We start from the raw sequence: 20,705 nt of genomic DNA, 5'->3' as shown, positions 1-20,705 counted from the left end.
ATTATTGAGTTATCACAGAATGAAAACATATTCCTGATGACAAAGTGGTTTGACTCAGTTACTTTAGTATTCAAGCAGCTGTAGCAGATTGGAAAGGCGGTGAGACAAGGAGAAAAGAGAGAGAGGTAAGACGCACATGAGATAATGAGGAAAATTATTCACATGAGCAAGATCTAAGGTTCAGACAACACAAGCAGAACTAAAAATAGAATCAGCATTATGTGGGGAAGACCTGCCCTGCTGGATGGGTTTCTAGTTAAGCCGTTACCCAGAGGAGGGGGAGACACTATTTAGATTCAGCCAGAGTAAGGTGGATTGGGAACAGCGAAGTGCTCCTGTAGCTGGAATGGGGCTAGTTTCACAATGACCAGGAGTCAGTGATCACTTAACTAAGACCGGGCTTCTGAGGGTTCCAGGTTGCATCGAAACTGAGAGGAAATCTATCTAAAAATGTGTCTTTATTAGCTGTTGTTGGGTGATTGATTCCTGTGTTGCTTAACCTACCTTTCCACAAATCTAAGACACATCCCTTGCTCTGTGTTCTGAGGAGAGTGTTGATTCTGCTCTGCCTGTTTCCATCATCCTGGGTCTATTTACCTATTTCTAAGCCACCTTGCCAGTATGGAGATGCCCACGCACTTGCTCATCTACATCTATCTTTGCTTAAAAGGCCATACCTTATGCAAATATATACATACTTCATTCCCTAAAAATATTTCTATCAGCTGACAACTCCCTCTGAATTATTTTTTTTTCTAGAAACTCCTTAGCAGCAGATTGAAAGTAACTTCAGTCTTGTGGGGGGTTTAAGTTTTTCTGCCCCCTCCCCCTTCCAGTGTTTTCTTTTTGCTTTTCTCTTTCCTGAATGATAAAACTGGATGTAAAAAGAATGAGGATATGTTGAATAAGGGTGTTTCAGGTAACATTTTAACTTATTTTTTTCTGAAATATGCTAGAAATAAAACATCTGTTTATCAAAACTAGAGATGTGATGAATAGGGTGTTTTGTATTTAAAAAAGACTAATTGAAATTCCAGATTTTCCACTCAGACTGTTTGCTCTTCTCTTTGGGAGCCAGACCATTCACTTGCGCATGGAATTCTATCTTCTCTATGAGGTTAAAATCTCATCCTGAAATTGTATGATGGTGCTATCTTCAAGAAGACAGTGGGTCAGTGAAATTTAGGACTCAGAGTTGGAGAGGGAGGGCAAGTGATGATTTAGGATTTTATTTTTTTTCCAAGTTCTTTCCAAGTCCACCATTCTGAATCTCAACTTCTGTTTTAGAGACTTCAAATCACGAAACTCTTAAAGTCAAAACTGTTCTCTTGGACAGTGGCAAAATTCAACCAACGTTTGGTCTAGGATCAAGACTTCCTTCAAAGGCTGCACTGACTCATTCTAGACTACAGGGAAACAATTTCTTCTTTGCTTTGTGTAATTTCTGTTACATATACTCCAAGCTGGACACACTGGCTCTAGAAGCTCTAGAAGGCTTTTCTTTTTGCCCTTTTACAATTTCAGGAGACATATCAGGATCTGATTGAACTGTGAACAGTGAGTCCTCTTTCTAAAAGAGCAGCCAGGTTTCTTAGAGTTCTGAACACTGATTTTCCCGTTCCTTTCCTTTCCTGTTCTATTTGTCTCAGGACAAAGGTTTACTTTCCACCAGCAAACCCTCTGCAGGCAGCTTTCTGCCAAGTTTCTGAACTCATCCTCTGAATGATGTCACTGTAGTTTATTTAAGGAAACCAGTCTTGTCTCTTGATAAACTATCATGCCTGGATACTGTTTTATGGTTCCTATCAGAGTAGAAGGGAATTATTTATGACTTACCTGACTGTTCTTGATAACATGCACCAAAAATATCAACCATAGTTCATCACCATAAAATAAGAAGCATTTTTAGGGTCAGGGGTCTAAGTCCTCATTCACATAATTTCACAAATGACACATATATAACATCTTCTCTTGACAATCCACTGTCTGTGACACAAACAGCATGACTGAGGAGGTATCAAAAGCAATTAACAGGCATGGTACAGGAAAAAATAAATAGTACTAGACTAAGCCATTCTTTCCCATTTCCCAGTAAACTGCACATTTTCCTGCTCTTGCAATATTGCTGTTTATGTTCTTTTTATTATAAAGCACAGAACTGCCTAATTTTTAATAATATGCACATGCATGTTAATGTATGGAAATGGTGAGGCATGCAGAGGTTTTGTCCAGATTCAGATGCCTTGCCTCTCAGCTATGTATCACTTTGTTTTTAGTGGAGTGGCTACATGCACATATTTTACAGTAATTACTTTCTGGATGTGCTTTGTAAGATGACAGAAATATGTTTCACATATTTCTATGTTATATGTAGGACATAAACTCATCCTGTGGAATAATCAAAAGACTTCCAAGCAGGTATGTGTTGATTAATAAAGTCTTTACGGCACTTTGTTTTTGGGTGGGAAGGAATCATGATAGATATTTTGAAGCAAGTAGAATGGAATGTAAAACATAAAACTATCAGTTGGATCTTCTTCATCTGAATGAGTAAATTAGGTTCTTTTGGAGAGTTTGGAATTGTTTTGCCTGAAATGGAAGGTTAATGTAGCAGAGTGTATATGTATGTGTAAAGAGCACTTTGTGATTGTTGGACAATTCAAATTCTAGTGTTTACTTGTGATTGTTTATTTTACATATAATAGAGTGGCTGGATGATGAAGTATATTAGTTCTTTAATAATTTATAGAAATGCTTTGATGTTGCAGTAATTACATTAAAGGTCACATATCAAAGGTAATTTGGTTGAGCAGCTGTGATGGTTTCTCAGAAGCAATCAATATTGCTGTCCATGGCGCTGATTTCACCAAGGGGACTGCCAGATTAAAGGAGGCTTATTACCAGACAGACAGACACGGGGGAAATCAAGAACAGATTGGAGAGATGCACTATTCTTTTTCCTCACCTATAATTAACACTGTTCACCATAATCTGTGCTAATCCTTCATAGTGGGAAACCACCTTTTCTTTTTCCTTTTTTTTTTTTTACATAGCATTATAAAAAGTGAATTAAGGCAAGGAAGAGTAATTTGGGGGAGCAGGAGAGAGAAAGTAGAGAAAGTAAAAGTTGATTCACCCCTGGTATATCTGATGCTGATATACCCCGCAATGATAAAATGCAATATCAAAAATACAGGCCATGATCCTGAGGAAAGCAAGGCAAGGGGGAAACAGTGATCTAGACAATGACAGTGCAACATATGGGAGAATTATCTGCCTGTAGATTTTGTATAATATTATCTATTTGCCCCACAAAGCTCCACAGGAAATGAAATAGGGGAAATAAAATTATGTTTTAAGTGTAGTCATTTTGATTACAAATTATAGTGAAGCGAACATTTTCTCCCCTTTCTTTTTTCTTTCTGAAGTGAATGGCAGAGGATAATGCTGAGAAATGTAATTACGCTATCAAGATCTACTTTTATTTATAGCACAAATAAACTGAGCTCTTGTACGATAAGCACAGCAGCATTTTTCTTCCCCTAGTTCTTTGTGTCTCTCTCAGGCAACGAGAGTGAACAGTCCATGTATACTTGGTTGGAGGCACTGTCTCTGCAGAGTTAAAACCTTCCTGTAAGACTTGCAAAGAATAACTATGAAATTAAGTATGTACGAAGCTGTTAACATCAGCAATCTGCAGGGCCTGTTCAGTCTGGGAAATAGGCTGGGTTTTCTTACTGTATCTCTTCCTCTTGAAAGAGACAGTGGTACCACTGGTATGCTAAATTTCTCAGTGCGTAACATAATTAGTTTTCTCCCTAACTGTTCTGATATTCTTTGTCTCTTCTTGCCATCTAGAAAAAATGCATTCTGTTTTATTCATCATATGCAAAAATATGCATCTTTAACATTAGAAGACAGGTGAGCTCATAAAACTCATATTAAACCCATTTTTTAAAGAAGCAAAAAACCCCTATCTAACTACATTTGCCCACAGTTAAAAAAAAAAAAAGGTTTTTCCAACATTATCGGTCATACCTGACTTAAATTCGTACGTATATGTAAGGAAAGATATTTGAGCACAGGAGAGAGGAGGGTGGGTATCTTGCAAGGTCTTGCCTCTCTTAAATCCTTGTAATAAGGCTTAAATGAGACATAAGTGTCATGTGGACTTCAGAAGTCCTGCACATATAGCATTGATTTCACTGTTTAAGCAGACCTTGAAATTTTACTGTCTTCTTATCTTTTTCTTTCTTGTGTTTCAAAGCTTTTTCCAAAAGCTTGTTAGAAAACCATTAAACCACATATCACCCTGCATGCTGTGTTGTGCCAAAAATGGTATTATATTCCCACAACTTCCCATTTCAAAACTTTTTCTCTACTGATGTAAATTGCAATTTGGTCAGCAGTGGTAGGCTGGATGGGTTCCATTGATTAAAGTAGCCTGCTGAACACACAGCCTGCTCACCATGCCCTTTAGATTTTGAAAGAAAACACATTTAATTGTTCCCTTAGGAGAAACATGTCTGTTTTCTGAAGTTAAAAATGAAGATGAAAAGGAATAAAACCAGATTTGAGGTAAGAGACTTGGAAAAAAAAAATAAAGAAAAACAAAAAAGAAAAAAACCCAGTCCTTCAGAAATTCTCCAGAAATTCTCTGTTTAAATCTTTGGATGTCAATGTCATGCTTAAAGAGATTTTTTTTTTTTTTTTTTTTTTTTTACTCCTTGTTTCTTCCTTCAGAGTGAGCAGCCAGTAAAAGGACTTTTGGATCTTGCTTTGGGTAAAGCAGGGGAGAGGAGAGAAAGAGGAAGCTATATGCACTTTCCATTTGCTAAAAACCCCTGTAGTTTGACAGTGCTGTTCTGTTCACCAGATGAGATGAAACACCTGGGTCCTATCTGCTTGGTAAACATTAAAGTTCCATTTCACTAGTTAAAGATTGGCTTCTGTATCCCTATAAGGCAGCCTCTAGAATACAAAGTAAACTCCCTCTCTGCTACCCAGTCCAAAGAGCTTTGCAGAGAAAGAGCACAGTGCCAGCATCCTGACAGAACCAGTGTGTTGGATGCATACTGTTATCTCAGCTGAGACTGGTGTATTCATCACCTTTGTGGTGGCTAACCAAGCTCAGCCTGAGATGTAAAATGGCAAAAAGGCTTCTCAGTAGCGCCTGAGATTTGGTGGCAATTGAAAAATGATGTGCAAAAAATTAAATTATAAAGGTACAGTTGTCTTGTCTTTTTAATTTGACACCTTCTGGATCTCAAAGGATGATTTCCAAGTTATTTAACAAAAGCTTTAGCTGGACCTTCATTTGCTTTATGTGTTATTCAATGACAACTTTTCTCTCTGACGTGTCTGCCATAGGAGGATCAATCTAATTTTATGTACAACTGTAAAGATGAATGATAAGTAGAAAGGATTCAGGCAAGTACAAGCTGAATAAATTATAAAGGGCAAATGATGACAGGACTGGGGGTCCCAAGAGACAGTGATATGATAACAGAAACTAAAGACGAATTTATGATGGATGTAGTTAGCATGTACTGAGGCTGTTAATTCTTCAGGGTAGTTTTACAACTTCTTGTGATTGGAGCAATCAAAGTATTTCATTTTAAAGAGATGCTGTATATTTTCGCTTGTCTGTTCTGCATATTTGTATGTACGTCCTCATTTACATGCATAGCAGTAAACTCCCATAGGCTAGTCAAGCTTACCTCCCATCAAAGGACCCCTGTTCTCCAAACCATAATGCCACTGTTTATGCATAAATAAATAGATAATGTGTAATGATTTGAGGGCAAAGCTGGATATCAGGGAAAAAAAAGTTTCCATTTTCATAGAACATGGCAATCAAATTTTTTTAAATCCTGCAAGTAGCTGAGCACCTCCAGCTACCTTCAAAGCCAAGCCTAGGGATTGAGTTAGCTCACAGATCCCTGATGAAAAATTATATATAACAAGTTTCAGGTAGGTCAAATTTTGGGCTTAAGCTGCTTTAAGAGCAGCTGATGCAGCATCACAAAGTTAGAAGCAAATCTGATCTCAGAGCAGTTCTTGATTGCATTTCATTCATACTCTTATTTCTAACTCTTGTTCCTTATTATTAAGGATATTTGCATGAAAATGATCTTTTTTCCTTCCTCTGAAGGGTTGTCTCTTGTCTGTGAGTAATGCTTACTCTGGCCTACATTTGTGAATACCATGGGCTGGATTCTGACTTCATTTACACAAGTGTAAATCAGCAATGATCTGATTGAGGTCAAGGGATTTATATGGCGTAGGAAAGAGCAGACTCAGCTATATTTGTCACTGCTGAAATGATGTCATCGTGAAAAGTACCATAGCTCTAAATGGGGAAACATATTTTTACATGGGAATACGTGATCTCACAAAACACTGAGCATCCCTGACACCTGCTGGGCCATTCCATAGCTCCCATGGCCTTTTTGGTAGAGAGAGGTCCCAGCTCCAAACTGTAGGAATTAAAGATGGTTGGTGTCTTGGTGTTTCAACAGTGTTAACTGTTAGATACTGATCAATCCTAAGCATTTGGATTGCCAGTTGCATCACCCTACTGATTCAGCAGTGATGGGATACACCCAGGAATAACTTGAAAGCAGTAAACCTTCATTCCTCACCCCATGTTCCCAGTCACAGAGAGACAGAGGAAGAGAACAGGCACCCTTTACTTTTCATTTTTTCAGTCATGTGGATGATAGTGCATGACATTACATAGCCCAGGAGTCATTGTTCATAGGCTAACCTTTCCATAAACACCCACTTCCCATATTTGCACTACAAAGAATGTGGTGGTTGTGATCTGTGAGGCCAGTGTAAGTTCCTAGTAAAGCATTTGGTAGAAGATCCTGTATAGTTATGTGATTTGGATTTCCCCCTGGGGTGATACGCCCACCTATACTATAGCTTTACCAGCTGTACTACCCATAGCCTACCCTGGTGCAAGCTGTCTGCCCAATGTTTTTCATGCTGCCTATACATCCCTTAAAACCCTTCAGACGCTCAGTGACAATGATTTTTTTTTTTTTAAATACAAAGGTTGAAGACCATGCATAAGAGTGATGGCTCAGATATATGTGTCTGCCTCCAAAATCATTATCTTTGAAACTCACAGACCTGTGTCTTGATCTAATTTAATTTGAATAGTCTATATAATAACAACAATGAAAACATAAAACCATGGACTTGGGTGTTGTGGAGCAGCTGCATTCCATGCCTGTAATTCGTGGTGGGCAATCCTACAGTAAGGACTTGAATCTTGCCTGAAACATTATTTCTGGTAGCGCTACTTTTGCTATGTAGGTTAAGAACATCTATGCTTGTTGAAAACATTTCAGTTGCAGAGTAGACAGGCTGCCAGCCTTACCATGTGAAATCCATCCACTGGCTGCAGATCTTTTAAGAAAAGCTGTGTTTCCTGCATTAAATAGTCTAAGAGCATGATTCGTGCATTAGACTTAAAACTGCTCTTTAAGTTAAGAGCACCTTTTAAAGAACTATCTGAGCTGGAATGCTTTTGGGAGTGACAGAAACTGTCCCGTCTCTCCATTTACGGATAACTTCTGATAGAACTTGACATGATGTAACCCATTTAGCTCCCATGTTTCCCTTCTGCTGCGCTCTGTCTCTGGCAGGGAGAAAGTGGTGAGGAGTGACTGACCATGAGATTGCACTATCAGTTCAGGCGAGCAGGTATCTGAAGTGACTTTCTGTTGAGTAGCTGCAGTGAGAGACTTACAGTGGCACCACATGTATGAATTGCTGCACTTGGCAGGTTCCCAGCAATGTCAAATCTCTCTGATTAGTTTCTGTAAGTACAAGGACAAAATTAAGCTTAACCTATTTTTCAAAGAAGAAATGTGCATTTCCCATTTTTCTCTTTAATGGGAACTTCTTATATCTTGTGTCCACACTTTTTCTCCCCTCCCCTTCCCACCATGTCACTCCTTTAAAAAGAAAAGCTTGTTAAAATACAATTTCTTGTAAAAACATGTGCCTTCAAATTTCTTTGGTTTCTGTAACATTTTTAACCTTGATATGCATTCATTTTCAGCACCAAATGAATCCTATGGTGCTAGAATGAAGTTGTTCTCTTACTTTCCTCTTAGGTATGGTAAACTACAATCCTAAAATCCTCTGCCACTTTCTAGTGCATATTTTCTTTGACATATTGCAAAAAATGAGTGTTTTGATCACTGGCTTTGTAGGCAGGTTTTGGCAGAGCAAGTTTTGTCCAGCTATAACTAAACCATTCCAAGCTCAGTTTGTTCCTTCAAACAGATGGAGAAATTTTATTTTTCTCTTGTTCTTATAATGGCTCATAATTTCTATGCTACTATGTCGACTTTGCACGGTAAATATGTAACTGATAAGACATGCTGGCGTGAGTTTCTGATTTCATTTACAGCTTTGATCAGTGGAAGAGCACTTTGTTTTCAAGGTGGTAAAACTGGAATCAGTTTTTCTTGGTCTTTTTATTTATGGCTAGCTTTCTGTCAAGATCTTCCCTGGTAAACATTTGAGATGTTGCTTCTGTCTTTCAGGTCATTTTGTAGTGTCCTTTCTCAATGAAGTCACACTAATGTTTCCTGTCTGGCCGAGCATCATTTTCTCCTTTTCTCCTACATCCCTTCTCATCCTGCATGTCTGTCCTTGCCATCTCTTATCTCCTTTGTAGATTTGTTGGAAACATTACCCTGTGTTCCCGTAATGCCTGCTTGGTGAAATGAGTTGAGATTACAGCTGCTGAGGAGGAACACCGTGCTTCCCAACTACTTCTGCCTGGGAGAGCACATATTTTCTCCAGACAAAGGGAGAGACTCAGCTTAGTGAATGTTTCCACATTTTTTGACACCACACGTATATAGATTGCAGAGTTGGCTTGTCCTAAATCTGATGTCTCTTGAAATTATGAGGCTTAGTGTGTATGGGTTTTTCAGTGTATATTCATGTTGCCCAAGAGAAACAAGGCAGCCAGGAGAGAGTTGTACATGCTGTGTTTTCTTGTCTGTTCTTCCTCAGAGCAACTGGGGAGCGCCTGGGGATTGATTTCCATGTCTGTGCTTGTCCTGCACAGGGAAGGGGGGGTGGAACGCACAGGGGGTGAACCGTTCGAACCTTTCAGGGTGCCTGTTTTGTTGGTAGCAGCCTGCTGCTCCCACCTTGTTATTTTTTCTACCACTGTATTTTCACACTGCTTGACATGACTCACGCTTTCACCTGGGATGGTAGAGGCTAAGACACTCCTGGGAAAGTTGGGCATGTGTTGCTAGCATTCAACAAGCACAGAACTTCTGAGAGGAGCCTGAGAAAATGCTGATATTTGAAGTCTTTGTATGGTTTTTTTTGGAAGTACAGGCTCTACAAATGTGGGTACACTACAAAGAGTACAGATGTGACACCCTTCAAAGACAGCGTCTCATGTCCCAGTGGAGGTCCCAAATTTATGAATACTGATATGTGTTTCTCTTTCATTTTTAGTCTATTAAGCCTTAAACCTTTTCCACCAGTACTCTGAACCCAACCTGCAACAGCACAATGATAATGCCTCTAAAGTGAGCTTGTCCAAACTAATTTCATTGTCCTTGTTGAGCAAAGTGCAACAATTAAGCAGACAAATGGGTCCAGATAAATCGAATATTTACAATTATTTCAGTTTGGATAATCTAATGTGATATTCATTGTTCAGCTAAGAAATATGTTTCCAGTGAGGAGGAGCTGTCATCCAGTACTCTTGTTGGCTAGATGTAAATTCAGAGTAACTCCATGGGCTCTTGCAGAGTTTAAGCTTCTTTACATCAGTGCAGCTCAAATGAGAATCTCGTCCTCTTTCCATATATGCCCTATAAAGCTGAGTCCCTTCAGCTGCACTTGTGTTTTAGAAATACAGCCAGGAGAGCTGGAAGGTCTTTCTTTTCCCTTTTTTTTTTCCCTGGGCTGGGGTTGTATTGTTGAACTCTCACTTTAGGGAATTCAGCTTTTTCTGAGCATCTCTTCCCTTCCACCACTGAAATACTGACTGAAAACTTGAGTTACTGTCCAGATCTGGCATTGCTGCTGACTTTCTGAATAGCACTGCAATCAGATCTCCTCATTACCAGTGCCTCTCCTCCTTGTATTAACACCTTGTGGCTGTGCCCTGCCTTTCCACTAATTCCAGCTGAAAACTCATAACAATCCCAGTCGAAAGGCAAGGGATTTATACCAGCATATCTATACTAAAAGGGAGATTGCCGCTACTTTCTGCTTCATTTCTTTGCAAGATACATTGCTTCTCATTCCCTCCTCCCCGTCCCCCCCTCTGCTCAAGCAGAGCATACTGTGTTGCTGGGCAATTTTCACCAACTTAATCACATTTGGGCCCAGTGTTTTTCCTGCAGACCCTGGAGTGTGCAATGCTTAGGCCTTGGTTATTAGTTTACACAATAAATGAAGCCCATTAGAAGAGGATAATCAGGGCTTGGAGAAGGCCACCTCACTCGTTATCTGAGGAGGTTATGTTAAGCCTCTGTAGTTATTAATCATACTTTCCTATGCAGATAGCTGAAGATTAAGAGTCACATTTATCCTCTTTGCTCCTCATTCTTTTGCACTGATGTGCAAACTCTCTTTATAATCGTTGTTATTATGGTTATTCATAGCCCATCCAGTCAGCCAGAACTGCTCCTGAGATGTTGCTTGAAGTCTTGCACCTATCCATGGTGGCCTGATGATACAGATCAGAGCCACTGGAGGTCTCTCCATTTGAAACTCGGAAAACATCCTTGAGAGTCCTAGAAAGTCTCTGCTAGCTGTTATTGAATTGCAGTATCTTGTCCAGAGGCCAAGAGAATTCTGAACAGAAGCCGACACCATTATAAGAGCCAAGTTTAACAGCAACCCTCTTGATTTCACTTGCTTTGCTCTTTAATACCATCTCTAACCTTGAACTTTGACTAAGATGATATGCTACCTTGTGGCTTTTTGAAATCTAGCCTAATGCCCTTTTAATCGAAGTGAATGATCCTTTTCCCCTACTTCATTTTTAAGCACTTAAATCAACTCGGATAAAATCAGAGCTGTACCAAGCGGACTCAACATTGTTAAAAAGGAGAAAAAAAAGTTTAAAAATGAAAGCTATTACTCCATCGCAGAATTTTTTTCCTTTAGAAATACGTTTGGGTTTTTATCACTCTCTTTCTGATATCCTGTGCGCACATGCACACATACTCACATACACACACAAAACAACTCCCCAGAAAAACTTGTTTAAAACCCAAGTGGTTGGAGCATTTTCTCCAATGACTCTACTCATGAAGCACTTGCTTCAATAAAATTAAAGTTAAGACAACAGTTAACAATTAACACCATTCAGCATTTAGAGCCTGCACAACCATCCAGTCATGGATCACATCAATGTACAACTACTTCCAACTGCTTGCACACCTATTTCTTTCCTTTGTGACCCCTACCAGTTTTACAGAAGCTGTCCTCCAATTTTTTTCTTGTTCCACTTAAAGAAAACTGTTTTTCTGTGAGTGGGCTTAGTTTCTGAAGCAGTAGCCATGTCCGTGACATGCAGAAATCCTAAAGCAGGGAGACCATAGTATTAATCATGCAAATTTAAAATCACCCATTTGTCCACTTGCTCTTTGAACCTGGAGTGTGAGTTGCATATATGTTTTTCCATCCTAAAATTATTTCTCAACCTGTGAGGAAAGGCTAATTTCCAGAATGAACACTTCATAACCTTTCTCCTTTGACTGAAGGATATAAAAATCCAAACCTTTATGTCTCCTTAAGAAGTGTATCTCTTCCTCAAATGCTCTGCTTATATACCAATTTTGCATATCTAGAGGAAATCAGCACTGTTGTATTGACTTAGAGGTCCACTAGCCTCTGTCATCTCATGATCTGGCTTCTCCTTTTTTCCCTTTTTTTTTTCTTTTTATTTTTGTCTTCACCTAGACCTTGTGCTTGATAATGCATAAGACCCTTGCTAGGGCCTTATTTTTTTTTTTTTTTCTGGTTGGCTTAGAGTTTGGGGAGAGGCTTGTTTGTTTGTGGGGTGGATTTTTTTATTATTATATAGATATGTTGATTTTTTTTAATGAAAGTATTTTCTCTAGAAAATGTCAATTCGAGACCTTTTCATTTGAGGGATCATAGTGGATTTGGTCATGCATTTATGTGAGACTGAGTTTTGGATCTGATAGAAAATTCTTGCTTAAATGAAAAGGCCAGAAAAGCAGAAATCAACCCAAACAGGCAGGCATGACATTTGCTTGACATACGTAGATTCCCTGATACAAATCCCTGCATTACCTAATTCAAACTAAGAAGTGAACAGACTCTGGCTTTTCTCTGCCCTCCTCAGCTAAATTTCCTACGCGCTTGATCCTTGGCTATTTGAAGATATTTGCATAGGTGCTTCCTTTATTTTCTCCTCTTTGCCCTCTATTTTTACAGAAATTGCTAAGTAATTTTCTAGAAATGCTAAGGATGTTTTTGAGTGGATGAATATTTTGGTAAGGGTCGTTGAGGGACAACACCAGACCTGGCTGATTTTAAGATGAATATATAGGTTATTGACTTGCAGTGATGAGAGGGGACCAGGCACACAGACGAGGTTTGCTGCACATGACCTCAGGTTTCATTAAGACGTCAGCAACTCCTCAGTTGTCTCTGGTCTCCTTTGTCCTCCAAGAGGTGGGAAAGTGAAGCTGTGAGAAAGTGAAGAGAGAAAATACCTATGATAAAGAGAAGTTTTGAGGGCTGAACCAACACCAGGGTTTCCAAACTCTAGATTCAATACCTGCCTACGTAACAGAAGTCAACGAACGCACCTTTGCCTTGATATCCTACCTACAAAATGGAGCTAATTAACCCTCCCCCAGTGTTATCTCTTTGATTAGTAGACATTTAGAGTCCTCCAAATAAGGATTTTTCCTTTCATATGCATCTGTATTTGTGTACAGTGTTTAGCAGTGACAGCTCCTGCTTTTGACTACAGTGTCCTAGACACTCCTGTGATGCTGACAAAGGATGATGACTGTATGGAGGGAAAAGCTTTCCTCCAATATAAGTCAATGGCTCGTATGATTCTTGCCTTTCAGAAGGGGGTTGTCCTTCTCTTTCTCTTCCATTTCTCATGATTGACCTGAAAATAAATAAGGAAGGAATGACACTCTTGCTATTGCATTATTTTTATATTTTTTTTTAAAGAAAGGAGAATTTCCCTTAGACTCATGCTGTACTTTTTCATACTGTATTTGACATCTTTAATAAAATTTGGGTCAGATACAGTTGTCGATAAAAAGAGGCATCTTACAAACAGCCCTGTGCTTGCATTAGGGTCATGTCAAGAATAATAGAGACTATTGTCACTGCAGCGAACCTCTGCATCATATTAAGTATTCCTCACTTCTCTCCTCTCTGCTTCTCTCCAAGACATAGTACAAGATGCCTATCATGTTCCACCACATCTCACCAAAGGGCATGGAAAGGGGAGATGGCTAGCAGGCAGCAAAACTCCTCCAAGTTGCTCCAGCATCAATGAGCACAGGGAAAAGTGGAGCATCCACTGTCTTGTGTGATCATATGTCTCCTCTCCACTTTTGTGGGTGAGAATTGCAGGGAAAAGGTGCTTTTGTCAAGGGGAATTTCAGGTTCTTCTTGTTATTCTTAAGCAGAGGGTGTATGTTGGGTTGTTTCTTTTTTGTGTGAATGAATAGTATGCTGTGGACAGATGAGGGAACCACACATTGGCATATGAAAGAAATGATCCTAGGCAACTTCCCTTCAGTGTTTTTTGCTTAAGGTGTCCCATGCTGTTTACATGTGCACAAACTTCAGGCACTTGTATGTAAAAAATGTTCTATCTGCTTTGTCTTAGCAATGAGATTTCTTGCTACAGCTCTACACTGTCCACCAACACCAGAAAAATTCATGTGCGATCACAGACCTACGCCCACCTTTGACCTGTTCACATCCGGAGATGGCCCTTGGCCTTAAGTGCTTCATACATCTTGCCCTAATAGTTCTGGATCAGCACCCACAGCACTGTGGTGGCTCAGGAGTACCTTTGTATAACCATCTTTTTGTTTATCAGCACGTTTGTGGTGGTCAAGAATATTTTCAACGCTGAGCCTCAGTCAAACCTGTTCCAATTCTAGTGAGACAATGTGAAACAAGGAGGAGGGGAGACTGATTTCATTACACTCATACCTCATAAAAGGCTTAGAAGACAAGTCATGTAGGTAAAGGAATTATTTGCTCTGAATTTAATGCCCAAAGTTGCTCTGCTGTGCTTTGGCTGGACCTTTTCTGTTCCTGAATAGGGTTTTCTGGAGTAAACAGTGAAATCTAATTTTGCCCAGAAGTGCAACACCCAGCTCTCCTCTGTACAAACCCACTTTCACTTGACCAGTACCTCAATAACTCAGTGTTACCTGTTTTGGCACCTCACAAGTGCACCTTCCCTCACTTTCTGTCTCTCCTTCACCTTCTTTTTCCAAAGCCTAGTGACATCCTTTGCTATATTTTAGATGCTAGCATAGATCAAAGTCCTCTCAGGATCAAACAATGTGCTGCATACAATCCTTACAGTTACAAACAAGGTCTTTCACTGACAGAAACACGTTTCTGTGCTGAATTTTCAGCAGCCTATCAGACTTGATTCAAGGGTAGCTTTTGATTTCACAAGGAAATCTCCACTGCCCTTCCCCCCAGTTCTTCAGACAGAGGGGGAGGGTAAAAAACCCACTCATTTTACCTAGAAGAAAAGGGAGATGGGCTTTCTTAAAACTTTGGAGAGAGATTTAATATTCCAGTGCTGTATGCTTTATTTGTTGTATCAAGTAGCAGACAGAGACCTTTAATGAAGGATGAATGTATCTAATGTAAAAAGCAAGAAAGAGAGAGGACTGAGACACTTGCCTGAGTGTTTCTTACATCATTCTGATGGTATTTTTTAATATCTTGTGGTCCTCACTTCCCAATAAGGTTTTTCCTGTTCAAATATCCCTTCAGTACAACCTCTGATGTTTGAAGTGACAGGTGGGTCCAGAGCATGTTTTGAAAGTTGGACAAATCGCTTTCAATACAGGATACTAGTTACTGTGGGCAAATATTTCCTATGAGTCCCGTCTTTGTACAGCTTCAAGAAAACCTTCAAAGGGGATGAAGTGAAATTATAAGTATTAATGTACAATTTTCTGACTAGCTTGTATCTTTTGTATTCTATCTTTTGGGGCTTCTGAAAAGCTTTCTAAAAATTTAAGTGACGTAGATGCTGTAAATTGAATGCAAATACTAATTTTGTAAATCCCATTTGCAGAGGTTCACTTTAGTCTCCAGTACTCCGAGAACGCTCTTTGCTGCACAACTCAGGTTTTGTTGTGTTTTATTTTTCGGACCATTTGATAAAAATCCCTTTTAAATTATTTTCAAAAGACAATTTTGCTTGGACCTTGGAAAAAAATCCCAACAACGTATTTTCTTTGCCACTTTCTATACAGTCAGAAAAATGGAAAAGTAAGAAATGTAAACAGTAAGTAATACCCCTCTCCACATTAATGGAAGAAAAATCTATATTTTTGCTAGGGTAAATAATTGCTGATTAATATTTCTGAACAAATAATCCTCATACTCCATAATTCACGTTCTATTATTAAATAATCAATCAGTATAAAGCTCTTTTTAATAATTAAGTTCAGGAATGTTACTCTTTACTCATAGTGTTACTGGGTTTGGAACTGTTCTGGTTCATCCTGAATCACAGAGATGGAAAAAAGCACTTATTTATAAGTGGCATGATGAAACATATTGCCTTCAAGAAGAAAATTAGAACTACTCCCTTGATGCCCACTTCATCAGGGTCTGTTTATTTGCTGGTAGAGTCTTAGTTTCATTCCTAGCTGGTATTTCTTCTCTAATTTTGAACATCCACTCTTCTTAGGGTACAAGTAGCTGGCTCACGGGTCCTCAGAAGATGTGAAAAATGTAGATGATAGGCTCCGAAAAACTGTTTGTCAGGAAGCAAGAACACGAACCCACATCAGCTTGTGATTACCCATTATGGGATCACACACTTGCTAGCTTGCCTCAATGGCCTCTCTTCTGGAGTGCATGCAGGGTAAATAGCTGTTAATTTCCTTGCTACATAGAGAGCATTTTCTGTCTTGTCTGAAGAGAGGAGGTGCTGGTTTCCCCCTGAAGAGTTTCTTTGTTTATTGGTTTGGATGAGACAATCAGGAAAGAAAGTCCTCTATCACCACAAGGGAGATGCAGTGTGCCTTTCTCTCCCACCATCAACTCCTTCAAATTCTTTCCTCACAAAGTAAAGTAATGTCCAAGTTTCTTTCCTAAGAAATATCCCTGTGGGTCATTACAGACAGCTGATGTGGTAACTCAAGAGTAATTCAGATGCATGTGCAGCATCACAGACTAAAAAAAAGTCAGCAAAATAATTATGAATTCACAAATTGGAGTGACAGTTCAAACCTCCACAAGGAATGAAATGGTTACACAACAAATCATAGTGTGTACGTATGCACTTTAATATGAGGAAATGTGAGTAATACATGGGAAGCATAGAGAAAATTGATGTGGACTCCAACAAGTTCATTGAAAATCTAAAAAAATTTTCAAATCCATTCCAAATGTGGCTCTCCACATCTGGATTATAATTTCACCTCCTTGCCTACCCTCAAAGAAATAAATTCAGAAGGAAACCTAGGAAAACGGTTTTATGGAAAATATGGTATGGTTAAATGGATTTAAAATCTTACCTTTTTTGAAAGGAATGCATTCATAGTTTTTCGGATTCTCTATGAAAATGAGCATTATAGAAACCTCCTTCAAAAGTACACTGAAGCAATTTCATGCAAAGAAAACAGCTTCATTTAAATGAAAATACTGATGTAATTCTCATTAAGATTTCAATTTATGAAAAATAACCAAAAGAATGATCTTAAAGTGATTTAAAAGAAAATAGGACCCTTCCTAAACTGGAAAACACCAAGAGGGGCTGAAACAACTCTCAGTGAGGAGGGGGAAGACATTAACAGGAAGAGATTGGTAACACCCTATTACATTAAGCTCTCTAGATGCGGACCCAGACTGTGTGGACCAGCTCAGCACAGTCCTCAAAGGGCTAAAGCAGGAGGCATTGACAACTTTTCTCTACACCTTTATTCATTACCACAGGCAAGTCTTTCCAGGCCAAGACCTGCTCTGCACCACTGAATCTTTCTTACCAGTTGCCAATTTCCTTTCTGAAGCTCAGGGTGCTGGGCTGGGTGAACTATTCCATAATGTTTGGCTCTTTGGGCATTCAGCCAGGCCTTCAGGTGATCCAGGGCTACAATATCGATGCCCACATTGGGTACAAACGCTGTGATCTGAGGGACTGCTTCTCTCTGGGGTAGGCGGGGAGCAGCAGGCACGTGTTGGAGCCTGTGGGATCTACTACAGAAGGATGAGACATCCAGTAGCATATGGCCCGTGTGTGCACGTCACATTCCTGCTCGCTGCTGACTCACCGGTGCCTCCGCAACCCGCGCTCACGTGTCTGCAAGAGGTTGCCTCTCTGTGTGGTGAAGCCCCACTGGTGTTTATTTGATGTCATCTTGGGAGTCCACAGTTTCAAGCAGTTGTGTGGGAAAACTAGAGGCTTTCTGAAGTTGGAATTAAAGCACAGTTTTACTATTCCAAAGGGAAGGCAATGAGGAGGCTCTTCAGGCTTTGTCTGTTGCTGGTTTTGATCTCTCTCTGCGAATTAGTCAATTACAAATGACTCAGTGCAGAGAACCCAAGTTAGTACTGGGGGAAGGGATGAAGTCGATTGGATTTACTGTCAGTATGTGGGTAGATTTTTCTTATATATGTATTCAGTATCTGTTTTGTTCTGCTCTCAGTTGGAACCAGTGAAAAATCTTCATCTGGATTCCCAGAAAGTAGAGCTAAGTCAAGGACACCATAAACCCCTCTTTTCATGTGAGCTATCCATTATGTCCATTCCCAGTATGTGTGGGAGGAGGTGGAACAGGGTTTAGTAAGCTGATGGTAGAGCTCTTTTATTTCCAAGGATGTTGTTTTTCTTATACTGGGAAGCTGGTGGGAGTTGTGCAGTGAGTAGGTGAATACAATTCTCAGAGGCTGGCTTGGTAGTGGCAGACGTGCAAGTTAAACTGGAAAATGCAGTCATGTGATTTGACTTTCAGATTAAACTAAAGTGGGAGCAATATTCTGGTATCTCAGTGTTTTTGTGTGAGCTCACTGATCTCAGCCTCTTTATCCAGATATTAACCCTTCCCTACCTCAAAAACTCTCTCCCTGGGATTTGGTATTTTGGGTTAGCTGTAGGCATCCTTACAGACATTCAAGGCCATCCTGCAGTTTCCTAAGTGTATTCTTACAGTCTTTTTCCCATGGTTCATTGACCTATTTATAATGTAGAGAGACCTGATGCACAGTCCTACATGGTGTGGGAAGCTGTCCTCAAGGAAAGCAGAGTGGACAGGGTGAAGGAGATTATCGCCCATTTGCAGTCTCACCTGAATATTCCCAAAGTGTCTTTCTGCACAAGCAGCTGGGTGGCTGAAGTTATTTGAATTCCTGATTTGTACAAACCTGATTAATCTGAGCCTGAAACTAAGATTACTGCCTCCCTGTAGTGCAGAGAGATGCCCAGGTGACTGTGGCACTGCTCTCATGAGCTGGGTAGGTCTTTGTAGCTCATCTGTAGCCTAACTGGCTAGAAGCTACTCACCTTAGGTACCACATATACCAAGATAAACTTTCACTATTCTTTACATCTCCAGAGCAGTCATTAACACTTTGAACTCCAGTTCCCACACCTAATAGCTCACCTTGACAGATGACATGGTTTCTTTTGTCAATGGTCATCTGTAAGTCCCAGGGGGCCTTCTGTGGGGAGGGAAAAGCAGGGAGCAACATGGACATAGTATTTATTTCAAGCACATATACATAGGATGGTGTATATCTGGAGAGGAAAGATTCAAGCCAGACTTTCAGGAAAGCAATCCATGGGAGATGGAAATAAAGCACTGGGACTTCAGCATTTCTTCTGGTGCTTGGCAACACAAAGCTGACCATTCTTGTTCTGAAGTAAATAGAAATGGAAAACCTATACACTAATTTGGTTCCCAGTGATCCTGGGAGGAAATGCCAACCACAGGCTTGGACCTGAGGTTTCAAATTTGTTCCCAAATTAACTATTAGAAATATAGATTATATTGGGCAAATTACTTTGCCTCTCTGAGACTTGGGCTTTCACCTATAAAATGAAGACAAAGCTCTTGAAGCCTTTTGCAAAATGGTATAAAAAGATCACATTTTTATTGCCCAGTCACCTGCTCCCCCTGCACAGGAGAAATCTCTTTTTTTTTCCTTAACCATTTCACTGTTGTCAGATGCTGGCAAGAACTGCTAAAACACCAACTGTTTTCCCACCTCTTGGCTTTTAAAAACTGTAAGCCCTTAAAATAAATTTGAAAAACACCAACCAAGCAAAAACCTGAATTTATCATCACCTGGTGGGTCTGGATAGGGCTATTCATGAGAACAATCCAAAGGCTTTCACCTTGACTTCCCAACATAGTTTGATGTAATTTTAATCTGATTATTAGACTCTCGATACATCTTGCAAGCTTGTAAAAGATTCATTGCTGGCAGAAACATTTTCGTTACTGGGGAAACTTTTTGTTGTTGTTGATGTATGTGTTGCCTGCCATAAATACTCATCCAAGAGCCAAAGGTCATTTGGTAGCTGCTTAGCAGCTTCACTTTCTGAAATGAAACTTGAGTGTGTTGGATCTGCAGCAGAAAGCCGGGGGTGTAAAATAGACAAGGGAAGAGCTGTTCCGTAGCATTGAAGCAGCCAGATTACTTTCCAGCTTTTTTGTTTGTTTTGTTTTGTTTTATTTTGTTTTGTTTTGTTTTATTTTGAGGTTGAGTTTTCTTGGTTTTTACTTTGTTCTATATTATTGTTCTTAATGTTCAAGTTACGGTGCAAAATGCAAAAGAGATAGTCTTGCTAACCAAACCTTGTATTTATTTACAGGGTTTATTTACAGGGCTTCATAGTACAGCCTGTGGCATTAAGGGATGCACTCCCAATGCCATGACCTTCTCCTGTGCTAGCCCAGGGGATTTATCTGCAGAGCAGCAGATGCAAATTTGGGCTTGTTTTCTAGGCTAACCAGAACAATTCGGTAACCAAGGGCAGTGGGTAATCAAGACTTGAGTTAGAAATTTCATTATGTGTACAGAAACAAGACTGAAGAAAAAACTGAGAGTCTGGCTTACTCTTGGTGTACAACCCAAATGCACTGTGTACAACAACAAAAAAATCAGTTTAGCCCTGTGTCCATTCAGTTCACAGTTTACTTCTGTAAAGTCTACTTTTGTAGGTACCAATTTCTGCTAGGGCTTGCAATATCTTTAAAAAACCTCTGTGACCCACGTGACACAGCACATCAGATTAGGTGATACAGCAGCAAGTGCTCAGTCTAAACTTAATTTATTTTGTTTGGGGCACCACCTTATATCTCTGTAGCTCTCTGAACTAGCCTCACGTAGGGTCTTGTTTCTGAATCTTCAACAGTCCTGATTTGGTGTCAATACTGAGGCAAAAAAAATGGCATTGTTGTAGCCAGAAGACCTGTTTGTTCCTGGTG

General features: G+C 39.7%; 1 protein-coding gene across 16 annotated transcripts in view; it reads left to right on the top strand.

Annotated features, from left to right (window-relative positions):
* CELF4 (CUGBP Elav-like family member 4) overlaps window positions 1-20,705 on the top strand; it is a 700,175-nt gene that overhangs the window by 92,343 nt on the left and 587,127 nt on the right. The window lies entirely within an intron of this gene.

The sequence above is a fragment of the Corvus cornix genome, chromosome Z (assembly GCF_000738735.6).
Source record: "Corvus cornix cornix isolate S_Up_H32 chromosome Z, ASM73873v5, whole genome shotgun sequence".
NCBI lineage: Eukaryota > Metazoa > Chordata > Aves > Passeriformes > Corvidae > Corvus > Corvus cornix.
This window is presented reverse-complemented; position numbering and strand designations above follow the sequence as displayed.